This window comes from Ambystoma mexicanum, chromosome 1q, assembly GCF_040938575.1.
Source record: "Ambystoma mexicanum isolate Mex_15411 chromosome 1q, UKY_AmexF1_1, whole genome shotgun sequence".
Classification (NCBI taxonomy): Eukaryota; Metazoa; Chordata; class Amphibia; order Caudata; family Ambystomatidae; genus Ambystoma; species Ambystoma mexicanum.
The window spans coordinates 63204041-63224129 of record NC_090922.1 but is presented as its reverse complement, the minus strand read 5'-3'; the positions used below and the strand labels follow the sequence as shown (position 1 = coordinate 63224129).

General features: G+C 46.3%; 1 protein-coding gene across 3 annotated transcripts in view; it reads left to right on the top strand.

Annotated features, from left to right (window-relative positions):
- Window positions 1-20089, top strand: part of NFAT5 (nuclear factor of activated T cells 5) — a 1479138-nt gene that overhangs the window by 558514 nt on the left and 900535 nt on the right. The window lies entirely within an intron of this gene.

Here is a 20089-nt window from a genome sequence, read left to right as displayed (position 1 = left end):
AGCGAGAGAGGAAGAAGGCAGAGGAGAAAAGGAGGGTCTTGAGCTGCTTCTGGGAATTTCAGGTGTTTCGGTTGAAGTCTGAGAGGGGCAGGGAGGCCGTTGCAGAGGGAGGCACAGGCAGAGGAGAGAGATCTACCCCCACTCTGTTTGGAGAAGCGTGTGACCCTCAGAGTTGGAGGTAGCGGAGCGAAGGGCTCTAGGAGGAAGGTATTTCAGAAGAGGGAGTTGGATGTAGTGCTGGCCCCAGCCCCAGAAAACCTTTGGACAGTGCAGAGTCTTGAAATTGATCCTTGCACCCACCGGAAGCCAGTTGAGAGAATTCAGGGCTGGAGAGATAGTCCCTGGGCTTGAGGCCAGTGATAAGTCTTGCACTCGTGTTCTGGATCAGTTGCAGGGGGAGAGAGTAGAGGTATGCAGATTGAGAAGGAGGCTGTGTCAGTAGTCCATCCCTGAGAGAACCAGGGCTCTGGAGACAGTGAGCTACTTTGGGAACGTGAGAAAAGGTAGAATACCTCTGAGGAGGTGAAGCTGGAAATGGGCCTTTTTGGCAACATCCATGATGTGAGGAGAGAGTGGAGTCGAAGATGACGCCAAGGTTGTTTGCCTCACAGGAAGACGAGGGTTGAGGGTGTTCAGAGTGAGAGAGGGAAAGCGGGAGCAGGAGTCCCAATGAGAAAGATCTGTGTTACTGGCATTGAGGCAAAGATCATTGGAGGCACGCCAATCTTGAATCGCGGAAAGGCAGTCAGGAATAAGCGAGGAGAGGAGGCTAAGGGAAGCCTGAAGGAGTGCGGCGTGTCATCCGCATAACACTGAAAGTTAGAAGAGAAGGTGGAGATCAAGTAAGCCAAAGGGGCCAGATAGGCATTGAAGAACCAGGGTGAGAGGATAGAGCCCTTGGGACACCACATGTGGAAAGAGAGATGGTGGAGAGAAAGGACCCAAGTTGGACCTGGGAGGGTCGTTCCAGGAGGAAGGTCAGCCAAGCCAGGGAATGATCTGTGATGGCCCAAGTTCACACAGTCGGTTGATCATGGTGGCATGGTTGACCGTGTCGAAATCAGAGGAAAGGTCAAGGAGGATGAGGACAGAGGGAGAGCTGGAGCCAAGATTAGAGAGATGATCTTCACGGGTGAGAGCAGTTTCTGTCCCTCTGGCTGCTCTGAAGCCAGATTGATGGCCATGGAGACAGCCAACAAATTCAGTGTGGAGAGTAAGCTGGGAGAAGGCCAGCTTTTACAGGAGTTTGCCCAGGAAAGGAGTGATGGACATCAGGCGATAGTTTGCTGTACAGATAGGATCGGCAGAAGGCATTTTTTAGCAGGGGGTGCACAAGGGAGTGCTTGATGAGAGAGGGGAAAGATCCAGTGGCGAAAGAGTGATTGCAGAAATCAGCCAAGGCTGGAGCGAGGGTGGCAATGTGTTAGGGAGATTTATCATTTTAATGATTAATACCCTCTCCAAGTGAGACCCCGAGCACTTTTTGCTGGACCTCTGGACCTTTTTCATTAATCCTGATGAGTGGAGCCCTTTTCCACTCATTCATTTTTATGGGCTCTGTCTTTTGAAACTCTATTCTTTGTATTTTACCTGTACTATGAAGTCTATTTTTCTCCATAGCTCTTAAAGGCATCTGTCTTTTACTATTGCAGCACAAAGCTCCTTATTGGCAGTGTTGCTGGGCACCTTTAGATTCCTCCTTTGAGATTCTTCTCTTTATCCTAGAGTAACTACTGTTCGTAAGGATACCTAGTGTCTCTCCTAAAACTTTATAGTCTGAGAGATTGGCACACGCCACCTTATGTGGAGTAACAAAGGGACACCTATTAGCCCTCTTCTCTCTGCTCCTGTGACGTTTTAGTCACATAGACTATCACCTAGTTATGGCTGGTGGCGGTGGATATGTTATACCAACTATTGTGTCATTTTTATACCGCAGGATATGTGCATAGCTTCAGTAGTGTATAATAGGGGCACCCAAATAACCCCTTGGGGCCTCACTTCTTTTTTCATCATTTACTAGCGTGGTTGTTCTTTGTTAGACCTTCTACCATTCTGGGAGGGGAGGCCTGAGTGTGTGTGTGTGTGTATGTTGTCTTCGTCTGGAACCCTTGGATGTCCCTGACTAGGCTCCAGAGTGTCTGGGCAGAACCAGCTCCCACTGGGGGTCTGGTTGTCCTGATTGGACAGCCAAACGCCCCTTTCTGTAAATTGCTGAGAGGTATTGCAGAGAAGTGTGTGCTGGAACTGTTTAAAAGGTGAGGCTCCTGGAGTGAAATGCAAGTCGACCACTGGAAGCTGAAGTAACCGAAGAAGACGACCAGAGACACCTGCAAGACCTTTTGCAACACTGTGAAGCGACCACTGCTGTGCTGACCCCATTTTCTATGCGACAGCGGTACTCTGAAGAGGATGACTCCTTCCTTTTGACTGGTGTAAACAACCAGTCCCAAGACCAACTTTGATTTGAGCCATCTTCGAAGGTCCTGTGAGTTGCGGCACCCCAATACCAGGAGACCTGCTGAACATTTTGAGTGCATCGTCATTGAAAATCCGTCCAAATCTTTGCTGAGCTCTCAAGGACACGCCAGCGATCCGATCCAACATACCCAGAACCCCTCATCAGAGTGGAAGACTGCAGGAGGCGAAGAAGATTGACCGGGCGAATCATGTCCTTTGTTGATGCTGCAGAAACGGTACCAGAACCACAGAGTGACCAAAGAAGTTGAAGAAAGCCGTGCCAGAGGTCCTCCCTCGAGACTGCTGCTGAGAGATCCCATCCATTGTCCTGCCATCAGTCATCAGACAGTTCGGAGGTCAGGTCCAGAGCTGCAACATCTTGGAGCATTGACCACAAATGTTTTCTTCAAACCTAAGGTACTGTGGGGAAAAAGGTATTGCTTACCTGATTTCAGAAAGTCACTCCAGAGCGTTGAGTGCACATAGGTATCCAGGGCAACCCCCTCTTACCTCTGACTGAAGCCGCTGCTTGTGTCCCTTTAGCAAGTCCTTTAACAGGGTCTCCAATGTTGGTTAGGCCTCCTTACATCTTCCTTCCAGGAGACAAGAAAGTATCCACAGGAACCTTCTATTCCTACTGCTTTGCAAGATTTTAAGCCACTATGAACTGCCTTTTAGCTAGGGTTGCGTTTTGGACTTTAAATGACTTGCTGTGCCGCAAACCTTCCTCCGGAACCTGAAGCTCTGATAAGATAACACTAACCAACTGTTTTCCTTCCAAGAAATCCCCATCTTATATGTGTATGCAGACTCAATACAATTACTGTGTTACTTTGTGGGTGTGCGTTATTACCGATATAACTGTCAAACTTCTGTAACAATTGTATGTGTTCAACAACCACCAACTAAGAAATGACCCTTTGAAAGTATTGAAAAGTACACCAATGTGTGTTGGTTTATCTAACAGTGACTCTTGTGTAAATATAATCTATATTTTAATATACATTTATATTTAAGTGTTTCTTTGATGTGTATTACTGACTGGGTTCAGTGTACTTACCTACAGCTCACATCTTACTCTTAAAATAAGCCTGACTGCTCTGCCACACTACTAAGGTCCTTGAGTAGTACAGACTGATACTAAGAGTTGGGGATCTACAAACCACTGCAATAGCTTACCAAAGTCTTATCACAATGTGGTCCTTGATGGTTCTGGATGAGCAGGGGAGAACCTGTTTGGACGACACTTTCATAGATCGTATTTGGCTAGAAACATTGTTGAGAGTTGTCTGAGAGAAGGAGGAAAAAGGAAGAGGAGAGGGAGAAATGGCCAAAGGGGGCCTGAGAGAGGTAGAGGAAGAGGAAAGCAAGGACAGGACATCCTGAGAAGCCAGAGCCTTAGAGAGGGCCTGGGAGGGAATAGGAGAGGTGGAGACTGCAGTAGGCTTGGCCCGCTCCTTGCCAATTTTAACAAGTTCGTCCTTGTTGTTAGAGGCCGAAGAGGCACAAATTTGGATATGGACCCTCTTCTTGGAGCAGGCGACAGGCCAGTTTGTCAGAGGATGTGCCCGAAGCTCTCTACTTCCTCTCAGCCACCCTGCACTTGCGTTTCAGGTCGGTGAGGTCGGAGTCATGAGTTGCACTTGGCGGTAGGCTTCAGACGGATTCTCATGACAAGGGCAAGGATAGCCAGAGTGTTGAAGATGGAAAGATGCAGGTAAGAGAGGGCTGTGTCAGAGTGTGAGTCAGCCGCACGAGTATGAGGAGCAGAGAAAGTAGAGGCAAAGGCATCCACTGGCAATCACTTCATGGGACGAATGACCGAGAAGGAGGGTGGCAGTGCTGGGGTAGGCTTTGCTTGGGGGACAAGAAGTTTTAGGCGAGAGGAGAGCAAAAAATGGTCAGTCGAAGAGAGCAGGGTGGTGAGAAGGTTAGAGAGGGGGGATCTCCGAGGAGATGAGAACATCTAAGGTGTGTCAGACCAGAGGGTAGAATGGAAATGGAGAGAGAGTCGTAAAGGTTGCAGAAGAGCCCAGAGGAGGGATTCGAAGCATCTAGGTGGATTTTAAGGTCTCTGAGGAGGAGAAGTTGAGAGGTCGAGGCAAGGAGAGTAGGAGAGGTCAGCCCATTCTGAGAGGAAGAGGGCGATCTGGCCAGGTGGCCTGTAGATGGTGGCCACAGTCCAAGAGGCCAGGAGAGGGGAAGAGAGCCTGCAGACCAGGCATTCAAAGGAGGAGTAGGCCTGCATAGGAATGACCGAAGCAGGGACCCGCTCCGGAAAGATCAGGGCCACTCCAATTCCCGGGCTGTTAGGTTCTGGGCTCGGAGAGGATCTTGTAGCCCTCGGGGAGGAGAGTTTCAAAACTTGTGACAGAGCTTGCCGTGAACCATGTCTCGGTGAAAGTGAGGACATCCAGGTCAAGTTCTTCAAAGAGGTGGCAGATGTCAGAGGAGTGTTTGACAGCCGAGCAAAAGTTGAGAGTTGAGAGTAGCGACGTGGAGAAGGTTGCCACATTTGAAAGACTTCCGGGGTGGGGTGCAGGAGTGAGGTACACCCAGTGGAGGTGGTAGGAAGGCTAGAGAGCGGGTAGAGGCAGTATACGTAGGTGGTATAGGGGCCAGAGCGGAGGAGGAGGTGGGTGCCAGAGTGGCGGTGGTGGAGCAGGAGGAAGGAGGTGGCAGAGGCGCCAGAGAGTTGTTGGAAGGGAGGAAGTTGATTAAACGCGGGAGATGCCTATCAAGAAAGTGGACATTGGGCTGAGAGCCCTGGACCATGACGATATCATTTATATATACATGGATGACGGTCTTGGAGGAATGGAAGGAGGCCAAAAGGACCTCCCACCGGGTGCAACCATTATTGGGTAAAAGAGGAGAAAGGAGAGGGAACAGAGACCATATTGAGGGGATGTTGGTGAGAGCCTGTCCGGAGAAATCGCTGATGTGGGTTTCGACAATAGGAAGGCCTGGTTTGGAGACCAGGATATCCCTCTTGAAATTTTTCCTTCCAGACTTGGTGAGAGGGATAGAGTAGGAGATCGAGTAGCATTGTGAGAAGATGGGAGGAAATTGAGAGCACCATAGAGGGTGCGAGGAGGAGAGAGAGGAAAAAGCACAACCCAGAACCGCACACCACAGGAAGCACCAGAGGGGGAGGGTTCACACAGAAGGAGGCACACCACACAGAAGGAGGCACACAGGAAACACAAGCAGGTAACACATAACAAGGGAAACACAGGAAACAGTGTGGATGGAGGACAGAGGGTGGGGGCGACAACTGATAAACAGCCGGGGGGGCACAGCAGAAACCAATAGGCCCAACAGTAGGGCGTGCAGAGACAGAGCAAGTTAAGAGGTGTTTAAGTTGATGTACGCGCACTGCGAAACACCCAGATTCAACTTTCCTAAAACGAGGGGCAAAAAGTCCTCGTTTTTAACACAAAACAAAGGTGTTGGCTGAAAGGTTTAGAATCAATTTAAACTACTGGCATTGCTCTGGGCAACCCTCCAGACCATTGTTCTTTGCCTGGCAAGCCATTACCGAAGGGGAAAGACCATATGCAAATAAAGCCTAGTCCCACCCCAAAAGGGGCATTGCAGCCCGAACTGCTAGGTTGCATCCCTTCTGCGCATGACCACAAGCATACCCATTGCCTCTTTGTTTTTGCTTTGTCACCCCGAGTGGGACAGGCATGCCCAGACGCGGGTTCTGTGCCTGCCGGGCCTAGGGATCCAAGCTACGCCTCACTGATCAGGCCTGACAAGGCCGAAACATTTCTGGGAATGCTTGTGGTCTCGTGCAGAAGGGATGTGACCTAGCAGTTTGGATGCCTTTTGGTGGTGTCTCACGGCTTACTTTAGTCTACTCCATTAACATAGCTAGTGCTCAGTTATTGGATCGTCATTAATATTCATAAACACTGAAGACCACTGCATTGTGCACACTCAAACAAGCTCCTAACTAAACTGTTTTTTATCACCTTTTTTCCAGAATAAATAACTATTGACCTCCATTCAACACCTTAAAGGTTTTTTCCAATCACTAACATTGAACAAAGAGTAAAACAGTGAGGCACAGAGGCTACGATATATAACAGAAAAGGAGAACAGATATTTTGAGGCAGGCATTTTCAACCAGTGGCACTCTAGACACTTGCTCAAATTTATGCCTAGATAGTAGCTTGATATTTTAGCTCTTCAGTTACTCGCCAGTGCTCAACATGCAGAGAACACACTATTTCTTACTCCCAAAGAGTGAATAAGCACTTGCCAATGATTAGTGTCAAGTGCACATTTTGTGGCCAGGCTTTACTTTGGAATTTGTTTTCTATGCATGTTTTGCCTTTACTCTGGGTCTTTCCATGGCACCTAGCCTGTAAAAGCAAGTTTTGTGGTAAGTTTTTCTTATTTTTGTCCACAGGTCTTTTTTCTCAGCCAACTTTTGTCCATTGTTTGATAGGTACTGCTTCTCCAGCATGGGGTCTTACATGGATTCATATGCTATGAATATTCTCAGTCAGGCTGGACTCCTCCGTAAAATAAAGCAGTTTAGCGTTAAGCTAAAAACTGCATTGTCGCTTGAATAGCCTATTGCTGTCCCTTTGGGTCATACTGCAACAACAAATGACATTCGTCCTCCTGAGCTCCACCTCTGGTGGCCATCTTCAGATTTTACTGCATGTTTTTGTGTTTGCGAGTCATCGAGTTTTGCTCCTCAAGCCTATTTTGTGTAGTGTTTCATCGAAATTCTTCAATCCGTCACCATTGGCAGCGGGAATCCGTTGCTGGTCTCAATCCCACCTTCATTCGGATTGCTATCTTGTGTGACGCCGCAAGCTGAGTTTTAGGCCTAGTACACGTGCCATGGCTGAGAAGAAGAGCCACTTCAAGGCCTATTGCTGATGCGGTCCGAAGAATGTTTTAATCGAAGAGCACCACCAAAAGTGTATATACTGCCTGCATCCGGAGCTTTTGCCCACTTGGACGAGAAAGGATCGCCATCGGTGGCTGGTCTCATGGCTGGATGAAGATAGACCTCTGACTCGGCATCTCTGCACAGTTATAACTCTGTCACGGCTAGTGGCCCCAAGGAGCATACACCCTCTGACAAGAGGTCAAGATCCTTTGAGGACGCTTCCAAGTGGAAGGTACCTAAAAAGGTGCCATCATCAGATGCTTTTGTCAACTCTCCACAGTCTGGTCACAGCGATTCAGCAACGCCTCTCGCCAGTGTCTCCTGTTGCTTCTGTGGTTCCAGGCCCGGCCCCTCTGCCCAGTGCACCAAGACTGTCTCAGCCCTGCCTGGCGCCACTTCCTCCAGGAAACGGGCAAGCAAAATACTGCTCATTTATATTATGTAGCAAACAGAAATACTGTAAATATCTTCAAAAGCATTGCATGTGCTTTTTTGACATATCGCCTGTTGAAGCCTAGTCTAACAGCAATACAATAGTTGCTCTTGGGAGTTGTAGTACCGTTTTGATACAGAAGTTTCTTCGAGTCGAGTAACAGCTAATTTTTCATATGGGAATTTGTGAGTTCTTGTTGAATGAGGACCGTGAATGGACCTTGGAATAGTTGTGGAAGAGACACATTTTAAACGCACTCCCGATGTTCTGTTAAAAATATTGAACTTTAAATGTGTAGTGATCCTAACGTTAAGAACGTGGTTTGAATTAATTTTTAAGGATTTTTAGGAGGTTTTAGTTGTTCAATTCTAGAGGTTGATCCACTCCATGTTTGACCACTGTTGCTCCTTACCTGTTTTTATCTTGAAACACTTGTGTATAGGCATGTTATAAATGCCATATCATATCTATAGATCATTACCTACTTAGAAGGTGCCCCAGTAACCGCATGTACAAATTCTACTAAAAATCCAGCGGTAAGTTCCCTGTTAGTTATTTGGTTACTGAAACATGGGAAGTATATTACTATTTTCAACAGCACTAATGTTAGCTGTTTGGACCGTTCCCCAGGTACTTCTTTATTTATAAAACTAAGAAACCACAGTTTGGAAATCTTGACACTCGACACCTGAAGATATGCTCAACATCTGTGAATTGGTTATGACATTAGAATATCCCATTGACTTATGCAAGAACGAAACATGTCGGGAACTTTTTTCTCTGCTAATTGGAGCAGACGGTTAGAATAGGAAGTTTTTTGTCTAGATTGTGGACCTAGTTGCAGGTACCGAACAATAGCATAAATTAGAAGGTGTTAGACATTCATATAATCCATCTAATTCAATGCTAGCAAATATAAATGTTATTTTAAAGGGCGTTGTTACCCTTTGTTTGATGTTCTTTTGAGAAAATAGTATTTCTTATTTGCAAATATTGTATTATATTAATTGGTTTGCACATGTCACTTTTATGAAAATGTTTTGATTGAAAGTTGATATAATTGAATTTTAGGTCTTTGTTTTTTCCTTTTAATAATAAATTAAGAATTAGATATTGTGTGATTATTAGTTGAAGGATCATTATATAATGTATAGATCCTGTTCCTATAATACTTAGTCGATTTTAGTGTTTGTGTGTGTCTGGTGATGATAGAGTTACAATTGGTGGTTCTATATCCTGAGTCAAATATTGGAAATCAGTCAAGAGGTGTTGGAATCTTTTTTGAATATCTAATGTCATTACAAGGGCAAAATCCCAACCTCCATTCTTTAAAAAAAAAACAAAAAAAACTTGGTCCTATTTTTGTTGGTTTGCCCACTTCCTCCAGTGTCTGCAATCCTGCAGTCACCTCCTGTTCCACGGCCCCCTATTTTAGAGGGGTTGGGCCCAACCGGAACGGACACTAATACGGGAATGGATGAGATTGAGGACTACGTCCCTGCAGAGGGGAGTCACCAGTTGTAGAGCTACCATTTAGGTACTTTTCCCCCGAGATGAAGTGGGATATTTCCAGGTGATGATTTCCCAGGCGGCCAATCTTTTCAACCTGGTCTCGGAGGAAAAGGGATTCTTTTTCCAGCATTGTGAATCCTCCAGAAAAACTGTGGTTTTAGTCCTGCTTCTGGATGAGATCTGGGAGGACGGGTTGGTGGTAATGCAAAAACCCTTTCAGCGCAAACCGAAAAGGAGAGACTAGAGAAAATATCGGGTCCTGGGTCCGGCTCCCAAATGCCTCAGAGGCCATCCAACACCGGACTCATTAGTGTCTGCTGCTGCGAGGAAGAGGTCATCTAATCAATCATCCTCTGACTCAGTCCCACCTGACCTGTAGGGAAGGAAGCTGGCTGCGGCTGGAAAGTGCATAACTAACACTACAGTGTCTACAGTCAAGGCCACCAACACCTTAGCCATCCTTGCATGCTACAGCAGAGCACTCTGGTACAAATTGGGGCCCATTCACGATTTCCTGGCATAGGACAAAAAAGCAGAGGCCATAGGCATGTTTCAGGAGGGTTAAGTGGCATCTGAAAATACAATCAGTCGCCCTTGACATTGCAGACTCTGGTTTCTAGCAGATGGGCAACGGGATCGCCCTATGCAGTCAAGGTTTGCCCAGGGCCACAAACTTCAGGCTGGACGTCCAGGCCAAGGTGGTCGTCATGACTTTCAACTGGGATAACCTTTTCAGCAAGGCCATGGATGAAGGTCTTCTCACCATCATGACAGACACAGAGATGGCACGCTGCAACAAAGGAGGCAGACCTTTTGCTTCCATAAGGAAATATTTCTCAAAGTTCCAAGGTGCTCAACCCTTCCTACTGCCAGCCCACAGTCCACTACGGAGGAGGCATATAGGGGCCATTCCCAGTCCTATAGGGGAGGTACACAGCGTCTTATTCAAGCCACCAGGGCGCAGACGCTGAAGGAAGCCTAACCAGACCCAGGACAGAGCCCTCCCATCAACCCCCCATCGGAAGGCCAGCTATCTCAGTTTGTCAACACATGGCGCAAAATCTCCACAGACATCAAGTAGGGACACTCTTTGGAGTTCCAAGACCAGTACCCCTGCATTCCTACCGTGATACCACAAGAATAGCACAGAGCCCAACTCGTTAAGTATCGTTATTCATAACTATCCTTGTCGATTTGGGAGTCTAAGGGTTTTATTATGGAAGGGGTGGAATCACTTTTGATTAAAACTGGCTTGAATGCTGAGGCAACCATGAACATCCTTGTAGTTTACAGGCCACCTAGTATGGTCGGAGACTTTCAGGCAGGACTCACTAGCTTTCTCTTACCGCTGTTGAAACCTAATTCTAAGTTCCTCATTATGAGGGATATTAACTTGTGGCTGGGACACAAAGAGGATGCGACTGCTATTGAGTAACACTCTGCCTTATTAAAGCTTGGCTTTAAACAGCTAGTTGATGTCTCCACCCATTGTCTGGGACATGCACTTTACTGGGTTGCCTGTCATCAGGTTGACACAACCAACTTAGTTGTTTCCCCATGTCCTTGGTCGGATCATTCCTTTGTGGAATTCACAGTACTGGCAAACTTTCCACTAAAACTGAAGGAAACTAATAAAGTTGGGGCTCTTACAAGAGATCTCAGACATGTCTCAGTGGATAAAGTTCAACCCATGCTTGCCTCTCAGGGATCAAGATTGGACCTGACCTCTCCTGAGGATAAGGCTAATTCTATTCTTGAAAGTATTGAAGCGGTGGCAGATACGCTTGCACCATTAAAGAGGAAATTATACAAACAGAACATTAAACGAAACTCGTGTTTCTCCCTGGAGCTAAAATCCCTCCACAGTACCACTTTGAAACTCTTTTACATATGGAAAGCTAATATAAGTGGGCCTATATTAGCTGCCTATAGGATGGCAGCTAGATCATAGAAAACAGCCATTCTGAAAGCTAAAAATAACTTTTTAATAACAGGATCAGGAATGTTGAGTCTGAGAGTAAGGAGTTATTTAAATTTTTTAAAGAAAATGAGACGACTAAAACGGTGGAATCCGAACCACTGGTTTAAGGACGAGATATGGTGCTCAGGAATCCAGCAGGCTATGCATGCGAAACCGAGCAGGATTCGGGCAGAGATTGACCTGAAACGATCTACTCTATCTGTTGCCGGCATTCTGAGCGTAGACTGGTCTGAGAGATGCCCTTCTGTTCCCACCTTTAATTTTGATACCATTTCAATCGAGGAATTGGAACTGATCATAAATCAATTAAAGGCCACTAAATGCATGAATGATATGTCAGCGACCATGATCATCAAAACTTGCTCTCCTACTATATTGGCATTTATTTATTTGCACATTTATTAATACTTCCCTGGAAACAGGAATTGTCCCGCAAATTAAAAAAAAGGCTTGGGTTACACCAATTTTGAAAAAAACAGGTCTGGCTACTGATATCCCTAGCAATTTTAGGCCTATTACGAACATGCCGTTTCTCTTTAAAATTCTGGATCGGGTGGCTTACCGACAGATTTCGAAGCATGTGAAGGAACACCCCATACTTAATGACGTCCAATCAGGCTTTACAGAGTCAGCCCTCCTAGAACTTAAATATAAATTACTTCACCGTATGGATAATGGGGGAGGCCTTCCTTTTTAATGCTGTTGGACCTGACAGCAGCATTCGACCTGGTAGATCATCGCATCTTAGCCACCAGGTTGGGCGAGGTGGTGAACTTTTCCCCCGGGGCCACTCGGTGGATGAAGTCTTTCCTTCGTAACAGTGAGAGATGTGTATTCGGCCCGTAGGCCGAGGCTGATCCCACTATTGATTGCTTTGAGGTGCCTCAGGTCTCTTGCACCTCGCCTTGTCTAAATAATCTCTTCACTGCCCATTTCATTGCGATGTTGGCACATGAGGGGGTTATATTTACGAACTATGCGGATGATACTCAGTGTATCATCCCTCTCTCTGGGAACGATGATCTTGATGGAATTTTAATTAACAAAATTTACCAGCTTATTGAGTCATGAATGGATCAGAACAAATTAGCCCTGAATAGAGGGAAGACAGAGCTTCTAGTTGTTGTCTCACCTAATACGCTATGAAAAATGGGAGCAGCATATGAATGCTTCCATCTGGGCGATGTAAAAATCTGTCATCTTAAGAAAGTAAAGACGTTGGGGGTGGTGATAGACCGAAGTCTTACCATGAAGCCTCACGTCTCTAACATTGTCTCATGCTGTGCCTACTATATTAGACTTTTGGCTCAATTTAGGCCATTGATCTCGTAGACCAATGCAGACCATTGCAAGGGCAATAGTAGGAGCCAAAATCTATTACTGCTCTAGTCTTCTGATCGGTATCAATAAGACTACCTGTAAGAAATTGTAGGTACACCAAAACTGAGCAGTACGGGTGGTTCTAGGACTCTCTCGCAGAGACCATATAACCACTGCATGACGCTCACTTCACTGGTTCCCACTGGAATCCAGAATTCGATTCAGAGTCCTTGTTATAGAAAGTGCAGGCAGTGTAAGATGCCGGCCTATCTGCAAGCCCTACTCAATAAAAAAAGCCATGGCAGAGTGCTAAGGTCAAGTAATTGGGATGTCTTATTGAATCCTAGATGCAGAACTGAGAAGGCCCTAAAGGGAGCATTCTATGTGATCGCTCACAGGCTGTGGAACGATCTGCGTTTTTTGTTGCGAGTCAGTCTGCGCCCTAAAGTCCATGGGTCTATGTGAGCACGGTCTACAAATTAATAAAAGTAAAAGTAAATTAAAGTCAAGGAAGCCCAGGCCATGCTGCTATAAGGGGCAATATTACCTGTTCCTCTGTGGCTCCAGAGTATACTCCAGACACTTTCTGGTTTGCAGGAAGTCAGGCGGGTGGAGGCCCATCCTGGACTTGCATCATATCAACAAACCCTAGTCCCATAAATTGAGGATGGTCACGTTATAGCGCATGCTCAGTCTACTGGAAGAGGGAGATTTCTTGGTGCCGCTGGATCTGGAGGATGCATATTTTCACAGTCCTATCAGGCCTCGAAATTAAGATTGGATATACAGGTGGTAAAAGCAGCCCCAGGGTATCAAGCATTAACCAGTGACCAGGAGCTACCACTGAGGAATGAGAAGCTGTCAAATAGCGTTCCACAACTGTAACTTCCACATAAGATACACACCTATCCTTTTGCTAGATGTGCTCCATGTTTATTTACAGAGTTTCCCAAATGCAGAGTGAAATCCACATTGGCCTGGAGAGCCAAATATAGCTCCTGGTAGCTGTTTGTGTCAATCTAACCAGGCTCTTCTAGGCTAAATGGCTCCCAGCTCCCCTCAATATCAAACTCTGCCCATTCACCCAAAACATCGGAAGTTCTTAAGGATCGTCATCTAAGGAAGATGTTCACCAAATCCTAGCCCCAGTGGTGGCGTTCCTTCATCGGAAGGGGGTGTATTGTGAGGGGTCAGAAATGTGAGGCGGAGAACTTAGTAAGGTTTTCTCAAATGCCATTTTTATTAAATTAGAAGGTTGCATAAACCCCTGAATAGCTCTACCCTGACGATTATTTCCCTGTCCAAAATTAACTAAAAGAAACGCTCTAATAAAGGATCTCTGTCCCTCACACTTATACATACAACAAATAAATGAAGAAATACATGGCAATTGTCTTTGCCACGACTGATAAATTCTAAAGAAACACAACTTCTTAGTAACAGCTAAACACAAGCACATAAATTGTCTCCATCAGGACCACTTTGTAGCACTTCTTTGACTCCCAACTGGTCTACTCCCATGCCAGGCCTACTCCTCCAAAAGTTTGCCATACGGGTATACTCCCCTGCTCAAACAGTGTTTCACAACAAGTGCTATTGTGGTTACGGTCAACTGACAAGAGGTTCACAACAGCTTCACAGTATTCACCACTTTGCAGCTTAAAAACTTAACAACTCTTTAGAGGAATTGGGATTCACATTGGTACTCTTTAATACTCTTCTGAAAATAATGCTCCTCTCCTGAATATCTTTTCCCAGAGGTGCAGCCTTTTTGTCTGTTTCCCCACTGCTCAGGTAACCAAATACTGAGAAGCATAGGGTCTTAGTCTGCCTCGCTTGGCTTTTGCAATGTGAGTTTATACTAGCGTTTGCCTTACGTTGTATAAAGTATGGGCAGCAAGTCACAATTTATGGACCTTTCATTAGCCCCCTTCTGCCCTTGGCAATATTGGTTGGATTGGATTTGCCTTGATTTTTGTTGCTTTTGGCTGGGGCAATACTTGCGCATATTAATTCTCAAAAGTTTCGCCTCATCTGGTTGGTTGAGTTTGCATGTACTTGCACGTTTAAAGTTAGTCATTTAGTTTTGTTATATAAGACTTGCGCTGCTGTTTAATAGTTTGGTATTCAAAATAGCTTGAGAATCACTTTCACTTGCACGTGAGTGCTGTTTGTTGCTTTTCAATAGTTCGGTATTCAAAATTACTTTCAGAGCTCTTTTCACTCATACGCGAGTGTTGCTCTCTTGCTGAATGCCTGCCTTGGACACGCGAGCTGGTGCAGAGCACTCCGGGGTCACTACCAGGGTAAGACGTGCACCTCCTGTCCCCTCGCTGCTCACATGACTTCGCCCATGCCACCTGCAACTGAAGCTCCTTTTGCTCCTGAGGCCCTCTGATGCATGCCAGCCATCGGAGACGGCCTTGAGGCCCTCGGCTGCATGCCAGCTACCTGAGAAGCTCTCCTGGGAACAAAAGCTTCCTTCGCTTCCGGCTGCACTGTCTCTGCACTTCAGGATTTGAGCCACAGACCCTCTGGGGACCAGCAGCTGATTTCTGCCTTACAGTGGTCCCGGCGTCTTCTCTCTCCTCCAACTTCTATCTGGGCTGCCTACACGAACCACACTGCTTTCTGCTGCTTGCTTCCTCTGCTTCTCTATGGCCTGCACCTGTGGGGGCCTTTGAAGCCTCTGTCTCACTCAGGTGTGGGTCATCGAAATCAAGGATCTGATCACTCCTGCAAGTCCCTTATGACATAGTCAGTTTTTCTTAATTCCTCTGTGTTGGAATAAGCCATTAGAAGGGTGGGTTTTCGGTGAAAGTTGCAAAGGGGTTTTCTGCTTCCCCCCCCCATGTGATCCTCCCGCAGAACACCACCCCCAAGGTGAGGACCAGGAAGTGTCTGACTTTCCCTGACCACATGAGAAGGGTCCGAGGCCAGGTTTTCTGGGGGAATCATGACTCATTCATCACAGTAGGTCTACCCCTACCTGGACGATTGGCTGGTCCGGTCTCGTTATCACACTCAGGCGGCGCAACATGCAGCGGCGATAGTCCAGACTCAAACCTCTCTGGGATTCTCCCTAAACTATCCCAAATTCTGCATGGTGCCGTCCCAAGACGCTTTGTTCGTGGGGGTTCGCCTCAACACCGTCTCATACTTGGTGGCCCCATCAGGGGTAATTAATTATTTTATTTGTTTATAACGCGCCAAAGCCAGCAGGCATCAGGACGCACATCTACACAAGGATATTTCAGTCAGAACAGGAACAGGACAGTACAAATAAGTTGACTCCATATCAACTCACTATTCGAATGCTAGTATTTTTAGGTGTTTCCTGAAAATCCATACCTTTTTTTTCCTGGCGTAAGTCCACAGGCAGAGTGTTCCAAGCCTGAGCCGCCGGCACAGGAAAAGAGCGGCTCCTTGTCCTTTTCACTCAGGGGGTGGAGGCACGATAACTAGGCTTTGGGTGGTGCTGGAGTGTAGGGGTCTAATTGGTTCGTATTGTGCCAAGTTATGTTTCAAGTACAGTGGTGCTTCTCCAGAGAGGCACTTGTGTGTCAATGTGATCATCTTGAAACGCTCCCTCGCAGCCACTGTTAGCCAGTGGAGCCCTTTCCTTGAGCTGTTATGTGTTCCCTTCTTGGGATGTTACTAACAATCCTGATTGCCTTGTTTTTGAATCACTTGGGGCTTTTGAATGCATTCTTTGCTTGCGCAGCTGAGTAATGCTTTGAAGTAATCTAGTCTTGGCATGATAATGGCCCTAACAAGGGTCTAGCAATTCCTGCTGATCTGTCTTAGTACTCTCAGGTTATAATGGGATTTTATTTTTACGGCACCGTCCACATGCATGTCAGCCCCAAGAGAGACTTCCATGAAGTTTCCGAATGTCTTCACTTTATCCGACACTGGAATACGACAGCCTTCCACCTCAAGGTTTGTGTACTCAAGACCCAATTTGGCCCTTGCTTGCTTAGATCCATAGATCATAAGTTCTGTTTCGGTGTTGTTCAAGCACATCCAGCTGTTAATCATCCAGCTCTTGATGGATCTGTAGATTTTCTCAGTCTTTTGCGTGATTCCTACTGAGCTCCATCAACAGCTGGGTGTCTTCCATGTAGTTGGTAAATTGTCCTCATGTGTTCCAATTAATCAGAAAGGGGTTTGTTAATGTTAATTATTTCTTATAAGGCACAACTTGTCCGTAGGCCTCTGTGCGCAGCAAGTAAGAGAGCTCAGTAGAGGGAGAAGCAAAATGTAGACCAGGGTAAACCTTAAATAGGGCTGGGGATAAACATGCACCCTGTGGAACCCCATAGTGTATGTGCTGTTTCGGAGGTGTCATTACCCCAACAGATTCTGGATCTTTCATCACTCAAGAATGAGCTGATCCAATCAACGACATCCTCTGAACAGTTAACTGTGACTGCTAATGTATTTAACAGACGCTCATGGTCCAGTATATCGCAGGCTGCTAATGGGTCTAACAAGATCAGCAGTCCTGTCTTGCTTCTATTAAGGGTCCTCAGCAGCTGTGTTTGTAGGTGTAAGAGGGCACTTTCAGTCCTCTGATTGTTTTGGTTGGAAGGTGCCAGAGGGTTCTAGGTATTCTTGTAGTTGTGAGGCAGCAATTTTGTCCACAATCTTTAAAAGGAAGGGAGTGTTGGTGATAGGACTCAAGTTAGATGCCTTCTTAAGATTTAAGCCAGTTTTTTTTTATCAGTGGGGTCACCACCAGTCACTTGATGGCATCAGGGACAGATTTGTGAAAGAAGGAAGCATTAGCAAATCTTTTGAGAAAGGTGGTGAAAGTGATATGTGCCATCCTAGGAAAGATCAAAAGGCTATTATCCATCGGAGTGGCGACAGTGTGGTCCATCAAATCCCTGTTAGGGATGATGTCTTCCTGCATCCATCTGGTTCCTCATTGCAGGTTGCACATGAGACCTCTTCAAGAGTTCCTGGACGCCAAGTGGAAGCAGATTTCCAACTCATGAAACTGCAAGATAGTCTTCAATCAAACATTCAAGAAAGCCCTGAGGTGGTGGGCCATTTTCCTTCACATCTCACAGTGGGGGCAGGGAGGGGGCCTTCAGGATCCCGGCACATCAGGAAATGGTCACTACCTGCGTCTCTCTGGTGGGTTGGGGCACTCACACGGGCCATATATGTGCCAGGGGACTAGTGCTGTGGAATTGTATTCATAGCAAGTGAATCCATGTAAGACCCCATGTTGGAGAAGAAATAAGTTACTTACCTGTAACTCTTCTTCTCCAGCATGGGTTTTACATGGGTTCACATACAAAACCTCCCTCCTTCCCCTCTGCGGCTCTTCTTGGTTCCACTGGCAATTTATGTGCGTGACCAAATCTGAAGATGGCCACCAGGGGTGGAGCTAAGGGGGACGAATGTCATTGGCTGGGGCAGTATGACCCAAAGTGACAGCAGTAGGCTATTCAAGCGATAAGGCAGTTTTTAGCTTAAAGCTAAACTGCTTTATTTTACAGAGGATTCCCAGCCTGACAAAATATTCATAGCATGTGAATCCATGTTATGTTATGCATACTTATAATGCGCACTTTCGCCCAAAGGCATCTCGGTGCGAGGAAAAGAAGAAATACCAGCCCTAACAGTGACCCTAGAACGTGAAAGGAACACCACAGAACAAAGTGCGAGAAGAAGAAAGAAAAGGAGGCACGATAGTGTTCGACTCCTATCCGCAAGGAAAGATGCAAACCAGTCCAGGATGGTCCAAGAGAGGCCTGCTGCCTACAGGCGAGATAGCAGGGTGGGTGTAGTTGACTGTGTCAAATGCTGCGGACATATCTAATAAAATCAGGGCTCCCACTCCGCCCTGATTCACCACCATGGTGAGATAGTCGACCACAGACACCAGGACACTCTCGGTGCCTCGTCCTGCATGAAACCCCGAGTGGAAGGTGTCAAAGAAAAGTGATGATTCAAGAAAAGAAGAAAGCAAAGGTGCTATTAGAAACTCTAATAGCTTCATTAGAAAAGGAAGAAGCGAAATGGGACGGAAGTTAGCCAACATTGCCGCATCCAGCGACTTATTTTGAGAAGAGGGATTACTGTAGCCTGCTTCAACTCTATTGGCACTATCCCCATCCGACAGGAAGAAGTCACTGCCTCCACAACCCAAGGGGTCATGGCTGGTAGAATCATTTTAAGAGTGGGCAAAGGGATGGAATCAGATGGGGCCGCTGACTTCAGGCACTCCGCTGCCTGTAAGGCTTCAGTGGCTGAGAAGTCGGGAAACTTGTTCCATCCCGTACCATCAGCAGCCACTATATCACAGATTGGAGCTATTTATGTGTGCTGCTTACCTACTAAGATGTTATCATGGATAGCCACTACCTTAGTGTAGAAAAAATACGACAACGAATCACACAAGGGTTGGGAAGCATGCACCGATGGAGAGAACTGTGTGGCCGAAGACGGGGAGTTTACAACAGAGAAGTGTTCCTTTGATTGAGGGCAGACTCCACCTTGGTAGTAAAATATGATTGTTTAGCTGTTATCACCTCCCGATGGTACAGTCTAGCCAGGTGTCGAAAAGTAACCGACTCATTGGAGCCATACGCACAGCGCCACTTACGCTCCGTCTGTCTAACTTGCAGGCGGGATGCTCTGAGAGATCTGTAAACCAAGGCTCAGAAGGGCGTTTCCTACCCTGAACTAATTTAAGTGGGGCCATCAGATTAGCAACATCAGCTACAATGCCAGAGAGTAAAGAGAAATCCATATTATCCGCTGCTTTGCACCGAGACACAGTTTCAGAGGACAACAGCGGAGGATCAACTGTGTGCCAGTTACAACCCATGTAAGACCCATGCTGGAAAACTGGAATTACACATAAGTAACTTGTTCCTTTTCTAGAGTGAAAAACTTGAAACGAGGAGCATTGCAGCTTGCTGTCTAGCAGTGACTTGCCATGGTGATCACTGTAGGTATGCACAGTCGCGGTCCATTTTTGCAAAGTCTGATTCCACAGAGAAGTCTTTGGAGTCTCTTGGGCTCAGGAATGCTCCTTCAGTGGGATCTGGTGCCCAAGTACCACCCATATCTTCATTTGAATATAGTACTTTAGGCTTTGATGCATAAGCGGTTTGGACCCTTGATCACAGAATATTCAAACCTTGTGATATGGAAGACTGGGTTTCTTGTTTCTTTCACTTTTGACTGGAGTCAGTGACTTTCAGGCTCTGTTTCAGTGATCCAAACTGCGTTTTTTTTCTAGAGAAGGTGGCGCTTCGAAGTGAAAACCTAGGCCCTGTGAGGGGAGATTAAGGCCACCTTCTCTGCATTCTCTGAACATGGGCAATACCATGAGGTTAACCCCACTTTCAGAGCTTCCTGGGTGCTAATACTGCTCAGAACTGAAATCAGTGGTGTTGAAGTGACATTGAAGATTCAGTTTCCCTTTGTAGCCGAAAAGAAAATG